General features: G+C 36.1%; 1 non-coding gene across 1 annotated transcript; it reads left to right on the top strand.

Moving 5' to 3' along the window:
- Window positions 1-1,417: 1,417 nt before the first annotated feature.
- LOC141699034 (small nucleolar RNA R71) lies at window positions 1,418-1,522 on the top strand. Its single transcript, XR_012565525.1, has one exon. It is a non-coding gene; the product is annotated as a small nucleolar RNA R71 (small nucleolar RNA).
- The last annotated feature ends 7,390 nt before the right edge of the window (window positions 1,523-8,912 follow it).

Raw genomic sequence — 8,912 nt, 5'->3', positions numbered from 1 at the left:
AATCTTCTTATCCTCCTCGAAATCAAGAATTATGAAATCAGCAAGGAATATGAGTTTATCAATCTTGACCAAGACATCCTCCACAATACCTCTAGTATATGTAATAGAACGATCGGCCAACTGCAAGGTCATATAAGTCGATTTTGGGTCAGGAAATTTCAACTTCTTGAAAATTGACAAAGGCATCAGATTGATGCTAGCTCCCAAGTCATATAAGCATCTGTCGAAAGATACTTTTCCAATAGTACACGGAATAGTGAAGCTTCCAGGATCTTTTAGCTTTGGAGGCAACTTCTGTTGCAGCACAACACTACATTCCTCCATAAGAGCAACAGTCTTTAAAACATCTAGCTCCACTTTACGAGAGAGAATACCCTTCATAAACTTTGTGTAACTAGGCATCTTCTCAAGAGCCTAAGCGAAAGGTATGTTGATATTAAGTTTCTTGAACACCTCCAGAAACTTCTCAGATTGCTTATCCAACTTTTTCTTCTGTAGCCGCTTAGGAAAAGACGGTGGAGGATAGATCTATTTCTCCCCTGTATTATCCTCAAGAGGAGTGTGTTCAACAGTAGTCTTCCTTGGTTTCGCTTCTGCTTTCCGCTGTTCTACTTCTTCAGCCCCGGTTTCTTCCTCCAAAACTTGAGTTTGTTCGGTATTCGCAACCTTTCCAGACCTCAAAGTGATTGCCTTCACCTGCTTCTTAGCTTCCCTCTTTCCTGGTACTTTAGTGTCACTAGGTAGTGTACCCGGTTGACGATTTAGCAAGGCATTGGCAATTTGTCCAATTTGATTTTCGAAGGTCTTGATAGAAACAGCTTGGCTTTTGCACATAAGCTTCAACTCCTTTAATTCAGATTTTTCGTTAGCTTGTTGCTGTCTTGGTGCATATTGCGGTTGCTGAAAACCAGGGGGTTATACTGCTTAGTTAGGTACTGCTAATAAGACTGTTGAACTGCATTCTGAGCATTGCTCCAGCTGAAATTAGGATGATTGCGGTTGTTAGGATGATAGGTAGCTGGCACAGGTTGTTGCGATCGCTGAAAGTTGCTTACGAACTGTGCTGATTCACTAGAAATAGCACACTGATCAGTCTCATGGGTACCAGCACAAAGCTCACACACACACTAGAGATTGATTAACTCCATAATTAGCCAAAGTATCCACCTTCATCGTCAAAGCCTTAAGTTGGGCAGCTATAGCAGTTGCTGCATCTAACTCCAGAATTCCTGCTACTTTTCCCTATGTCAGTCTCTGGGAAGGATTCTGGTATTCATTAGCAGTCATCAGTTCAATTAATTCATAAGCTTCATTGTAGCTTTTAGCCCACAAGGCTCATCCTGATGCTGCATCGAGCATGGGTCTAGAAGTAGCACCCAATCCATTGTAGAAACAGTTTATAATCATCCAATCAGGCAAGCCAAAGGTGTGGGCACTTCCTTAGCATCTTATATCGATCCCAAGCCTCACACAGAGATTCTCCAGTTTGCTGAGCAAACTGAGTAAGAGCATTCCTGATTGCAGCAGTCTTCACCATAGGAAATAATTTAGTGAGAAACTTTTTGTAACACCCCCAAATCCGGGGTCGGGGATCCGGGTTGTCACGAGTTCCATTTCCCTTAATAATACTTAATCTTAATAATCAACCAACTACTGCGTACTGTGACCCCACAATATACATACACACCACAAGTTATAGTCTTAGAGATAAATATCCAAAAATAACACAAGTCATTTTATTCCACAATTATAAGCCATTACACCTCAAAAGGGTTTCTGAATAAATTTACATATTCCTTGCCATTATTACAATTCATAATTATACATAAGTCTGGCACAACAAAAGTTGAAAGCCTATCCTATTGGTAGTTCCTACCTCAACTACAACGGCATCAACGCCTACTGGAAATTACGGAATATTTCCTAACCGCTCACGAATTGGGAGCTTGATCCTGTTCATCTTGTCTATCTGTTATTGTATGATGAAAGAAGAAAGCAAGGGTGAGCAAACAAGCCCACCAAAATAATATGTATAATAATTAACAATATATGAGCATTCTCATAGTACTCGTGAAAGTCTTGGTCAAGAAGAAATAAACCAAGTTTGATATCTTAATGCGACGAAGTCGCAAAATATTCAGTATATATACACATATATACTTCTCAAATCTTTGAAATCCTCTGACATGTATAATATACACAGAGTTCCAGTTTATAACTGTATAAAAATATCGTTGCAAGGTGATCTCATATATCTAACCTTGTCTCAACTTTGTCATGCATAAGATAATCATTAACCAGATATAAGTTTAAAAGATGAAGTTAGAAGATACTCCAATATACTTATATCTTTTTCCGAATACTACTTGAACTACCACCGTTCAAGGTATAAATAGTTCATCCCATAGATGAAGCTACAAGACAAAACTTATATAGAATCAATCTTTGAAATATCATTAAAATGAAATGAACTTACGAAATACTTCATTTGATGAAAATATCATTTGAAAACTCGATCATGCCAACACTCAACAATCACCCAACCTTAGCCTTTCTTTCGAAGTGCTCTGCGTAGTGTTGCAGAAATATCTAACTGGATGATGAACTCATTACGGGAGTTTGCCGTGCCAGGAAGACCACTCACGATGATCAGTCGCAGTAGTGCAACCCCACCATTTTCTACATGTAGAGGAGAACAGTCGGATTTACTTGTCGACTGAACGCTGGACTCCTAAGTAATGGACCGTCTTAGCGGAACTTCTGGGCCATTTGGGCCAATATAATAAGGCTGGGTTGGCGCCACTCGACCACTTACGCCACTTCTAGTTCAGATGAAATCCATGACTCTGAAATGTAAAGCTCGTCCCCCCTTTCCCCAAGTAGAAACTTGTTGATACGGCTCCACCAAGAAGTCGTATCTAGTTAGAAAGGAAAGCTCACCGATATTTCCCAGGCGATGCCTGTTAATGGATTAACTTATTCCAAGAATTTTACTTCCCGAGTGTTGGGTAAGTAATCAAAAACTCTTTTATCAAAACAGCAACCTTGTTGCGAATATAAATCCCTCAGATTTTTGAGCGAGTATTTAAATCCCCTTCGAAAGGAAGATCTTAAATTTGAAAACGAGTTTTGGGATCCGCTCTAATTTTCCAAAAATAGTTTTGATAAATTTTGAAAATAATCTCTGGAAATATTTAAAGTAAGAATGATTTGATAGTATCAATCATTTTCCGAATACTTGGCGAATATTGACACATTATTTTTTAAGAAAATAAAGAATATTATTTAATAAAATAAGCGGAGTCATAAGTCCTCGAATGAATATTCAAATTAATATTCATTTATTAATAGAAATAAAATGAGTTTAATAAGTAGAAACTCTATTCAAATAATTAAACTAGTCTTTGATCGTAATAGAAATCTTAAATGAATATTCAAAAAAATAATATTCACTTATAATATAAAACTATCGAAGAAACATTATTCGATTAATAGTTTTGAAAACTATTTATATATATATAATATACTCGGGAATATCGCCTCCCGGTTTAGAAAAATATTCAACTCTGGGTCCCCTATACTAAGGGTATACGCAACTACTGCTTATCACTAGCATATGTATTATGCAGTTTATAAGCATTTGAATTGATAATAAAATATCAAGATTTCACAACATGCATATATATACCATATCAACATGCTCCAATATATCGCAAGATTTGCTAATAACAACCATGCACTTATCTCAAGATAATGCATCAATATATTTACATCACAACAACAGTATAACGGGTAGAAAACTTGCCTGAGTGTTCCGGGGTAGACTTAAGCTTAGAGTGGGTCCGGTAACCTATGAACAATAACATAAGCCGGAATTAGACCACAGTCGCTTAAGAAAGTATTCAAAACTCACTCATACACTAACGGTCGCTACGGTCACTTATATGCTTAACAATTTGCGTTACTCGCTTGCGTACCCTCAGCTCCACCAATTTTAATAATTTAACCGTTACGAATTTTAAGGCGACTCTTTCGCGAATACTCTACCAACTGCCTAACCCACCTTACATAATTGTTTCGTAATCCAATTAGTCTTTTAAGGGGCTTAAACAAGGTCTCAAAGTAAAGGTTCGTTCGCGAAACCCCGTAACTTAAAACGGTCGTTTCTCCTAAACCGTACATCGGAACCAAGTGAACCACATATCAAAACAAAGCTTACAACACGCTCTAGCTAATAATAGCAATGTTACAAGTTGGTCAGTGAGTTATCTGGTCCGAGATTCATGTACAACAGTCTAAGGAAAACGGGCATTACTACGGCTATGTTTAAGAGTTTTCCAAGTTTCTCACTACATCAAAACCTCACCAAACAACCCACAATTATTAACACATCAAAACCTCAACTAAATAATACTATACCAGTCCTTATTCTCCAGATTCTTCATCTCAACCAACCACAATCAAGTTATATTAACTATAACAAGATTCATTCACCAAATCACTCCAAATTCAAATCAAACTACTAATAATCAAAGATCATGCTTCTCATTTAGAAAACCAACCATCAAGCTCACTAATAATCAAAGTAAAGGCTAGGGTTTGAAGTTTATACCTTCCTTGGGAGGTGTTAAGTTGCTAGAAATCCTTAGGGAGCCTCCTACAAGCTTGATCTTTCCAAAGAAATCAAGAACACAAAGTTAGGCTTTGAAGTTTCTAAAAGTCCGATTGAAAGAACTATAAAAATGAGGGTCTTACCTTGCTTATTTGGACGAGACTTGTGAAAAAGAGTTGTAGGCATCTCAATACCTTTCCAACAAGCTATAGAACACAACATTTGAGTGAGTATTGAGGGAGATATGGTAGTTTGAAGTTGCTGGGTTTGTTTTGGCCGAGAGCTTTATTCTTGGAAGCAAAAGTCAACTCTCCTTCTTTTTGTTTTATGAAATAATGCTTGGTTGCTTCTCTTTTTGTCTTAGCAAATAATTTAAATTTTTTTACCATGGTTAATTTTGCATGGTCCAAAATCAACCAACAAAACAAAATCCCTTTGTCATGCTTATGTCATCAAGCTTGTGTCATCTTTTTACACTTGCCTTCCCTTTGTGGTGTGATGACATCATCACCCACTAACCTTTTTGATTAACCCTTAATTATTTGGCTAATGACCGCTTATCTGTTATACGGTTCGCTTAACTTTCGTTCTCGTTCGTCGTATGAGGGATTATATCCGGGATCTTATTACTTGGGTTCCCCTAAACCTTTCTCAATATTTTATATTCCTTTTATGATCCTCTCTTATAATCCTTGAATTTAAATCCTTTTAATCATGCTACCTTATACTCAATTCTTTCGGTATCTGGTGGATTTTCGGGAAAAATCAAACTGTTCGAAATTTGATTCTGACGATCTTTACATACACTCATTTACTTTATGGAATACTAATATGATCTTAGAATTTCCATAACAGTACTCCTATATAGCGTGGTCTGATAATTTTCCTTAATCAACATCATCAGCAAAAAGTTATTATTCATCAGTGTTTCAAAAATTCCAAAAATTGGGGTTATTACACTTTTGAGTAAGATCTTCCCAAGTAGTGATAGACCCTGGTGGTAGAGAATGTAACCATCACTTAGCTTTATCCCTCAGAGAGAATGGGAAGAGTCGCAGTTTAATAGCATCTTCAGTCATACCATTGAACTTGAAAGTGTCACAGATCTCGATAAAATCCATGATGTGCATGTTGGGGTCTTCTGTAGGAGAACCCCTAAACTGAACTGAGTTCTGTATCATCTGAATCGTGCTTGACTTGATCTCAAAAGTGTTAGCCGAGATGGCTAGTCTGATGATGCTCGACTGAATATCATTTATCTTAGGCTGAGAATAGTCCATCAAAACCTTAAGGATTTCTTCTTGATCTCCCATCACTACTAAAACTGGTTCCTCGACTTTCTTTTCTTCTTCTACCTTCTCTTTGTCCTCAACAACTTCCCTTTGAACCACTACAGCTTCTTCCTCGGCTTGATCCAGAGTTCTCTTATGAGCCCACAAACGCGTATGCATACACGCTGGCTAGAGTACCTGAAATAAGGCAAGGAAACAGATAAGTAACAATGTCCGAGTCAATGAACTTTAACGACCACTATGACAAACACGTAAATTAAAAATTAACACCGCAGTCCCCGACAACGGCGCCAAAAACTTGTTAGTCGCTAAATACGTGCTAAAATACACGCAAGTATACGCGTTCGCAAGTAGTATAAGATTTAGATCAAATTCGTTCCCATAGAGACTCTTTGGTTATTTAAGAATATGCACATGTGCAACAATGATATGGTTATTATCCAATGCTAAGACGATTAATAAATTGGGATTGTTTTCAACTAACTTAAGCTAACAATTATAACTAAGAGAATAAGAATGGTTAAAATAATATATATGACAAACATGGGATTTTAACTTCATTAAATACTTCATTTAATAGTCTTTTCGCTCTTAACCTTAGCATGTAATGGTGATGACACTAATCAGATAACACGAAGCTGATAAACGCCAACTTTCATTGCACGAATACCATACTACCAGACATCCACAAAAGAGATAGAAGCTGAATAGACACCAATTATATTGAGACCCTATATGTCTATAGAATTTGACAACATAGCGCAAGTTATCTATCGTGATTACATAGTGCAAGTAAGATGGTTAAAATTACCTACAAATCATGCATAACAATAACACATGAACCTATGCTAGCATGTCAAGTTCTAAATCCTTAAATTCACTTTTGCTTCATTAAGAATTAACACACTATCTTATAAGTTCGAGACACTCATAAGACGATAAGCAATCAACTAAAGAAATCCATAAATAAATCAGTTAGAACCCCACTATAACGGTTAGCCCATGATCGGACTCATCATCAATGTGGGTTCCGATGAAAGCATGGTATAATAAACGTAGTCTTTATGAACGAATAATAAACCAAATACAAAACAAGAGTATAGGTTCAAGAATAAGAAAACTAGCATCCAACGTTACAACTTAAACAAAGAACCACAAGTTAAAACTAGATCTTTTTCGCCTTGGTTGAATTGTGCTAAAACGGTCTTCTTACGCTTTTTTCTTGTGCTCTCGTATATCTCGCTATAAAAAATGAGCTTAATTATGTATATATAGCAGCCCCATGCAGAGTAGAAGTCTTCTGGATCAAAAGCCCAATAGAATCAGGATTTCTTTTCTCGACCTGGCGCAGCCGCGCGCTTGACCAGCACGGGCGCACTGAGCTTCTGGACTTTGGGCGCTGGCGCATGTTACGACCGGTATTTTATGTAATATTATTTGTGAATTTGGTATAATATTAAGTCAAATGAAAATATATTCAATGATTGTACGATTGTGTGAGTGAAAATTTCTGCATTATAAATTTGCTTTGGGTAGTATATGATTTTTCAAAGCAAGAGTTTATTTAATTTCTTTATTTTTGATTTATAAGGAATATTCTAAGCTTTGGAAAAATCTTCTTTTAAAAGGCATTTTGTTCACAAATTTTGAAAATGATTTTATAAAGTCTCTAAAAATCCAAGTTATTTTATGGTATAAATTTTATAATTTTTGAACTTGTATTTTATTTTATAAAAATAAATCTTTACAAATTTTATTTGTTATAATTATCAAATTACATAAGAAACCATGCATGCAAATCATCTTTCTATCCTCTCAAAGGGCAAATAAGACTTTTCCAACCCCACTAACTCATTTGATTATTACCAAATTACTACCTTAGCCTTGCATGCAAAATGGCCTAACTTTAGCCAAGGGACATTTTTGTAAGTTCTCACTTCCACTCATTATTTGTCAACCAAATAGCATAAAACAAACAAATCAAAGTGGAGAGAAGTCATTCATCATTTCACACTCCAACACACCACAAAAATTTCTCTCTTCTCCCCCCTCCCACATTACTCTCGGCCGAAGGCCAATTCCCCACCCCCCCTTTCATTTTTCAATTCATTCTTCATCTTCCCAAGTGTAAATCTTTTACCTACATTCATATTACATACTTTCCAAGTATTTTGTGACTTGGAAGTTGAAGTTCCATGGATGCATGTGTAGTTCTTATGTGATCTCCAAGGAGAAACTCTTGATTCTTGTGAATTCAAGAGCTCTCTATGAGATATATTATATATATGTGCTAACTAAGTGTTTTATGGAGATATCATGCTTTAAAATCCTTTGCATGCTACTGAAATCTCATTATAAATTTATGTTTAGCCATGCATGCTAGTTTTAAGACATTAAAATGATGATCAACCATGTTTTGCATGCTATTCTTTTCGAAATCATGTTGTTATCTATAAAATTCCAAATAGATGTGCTTAAATAGATTGTTTCCATGATGAATTTCTTATTAATACTTAAAAGGAGTTATATTTCATAATTATTAAGGATAAGTATTAGGTGCAAGTCGATTTTGCAAGCATTTACAACTTTATGCCTAGCCGAAATCTTGTTATGTGCTTTCCATGAGTTGCATGTTATATAATTAGTTGCATGTTGTTGTTTTTAGGCATGGATGATCTCACCCAATGTTATTTTGAGAATAAAGGAGTTAGTTCAGTAGAATACCATGTATAAGTCTTTGTTTAAGTTTTGAGTTGTTGTTAGATAGGTTTGTCAAGTCAAAGCCTTGGAAAAATGAGAGTTATAGTTTCTGCAGAAAAATCAGTTTAGTACCCTGAGGTTTAGAGTGAGTTTTGACCATGTCATTGGTGTGCACTTTGAGGCCCAAGCTACCAGAAGTTAGTATGGGGAGTATATAATAGGTTTTAGGAGTTGGTTGGAGGTTTGCATGTCATTTAGTTAGGTGCACAAGTAGAATAACAAAATCTGTCCAGCAGGGGGCAGTTTTG

Source organism: Apium graveolens, chromosome 11 (assembly GCF_009905375.1).
Source record: "Apium graveolens cultivar Ventura chromosome 11, ASM990537v1, whole genome shotgun sequence".
NCBI classification, from domain to species: domain Eukaryota; kingdom Viridiplantae; phylum Streptophyta; class Magnoliopsida; order Apiales; family Apiaceae; genus Apium; species Apium graveolens.
This window is presented reverse-complemented; position numbering and strand designations above follow the sequence as displayed.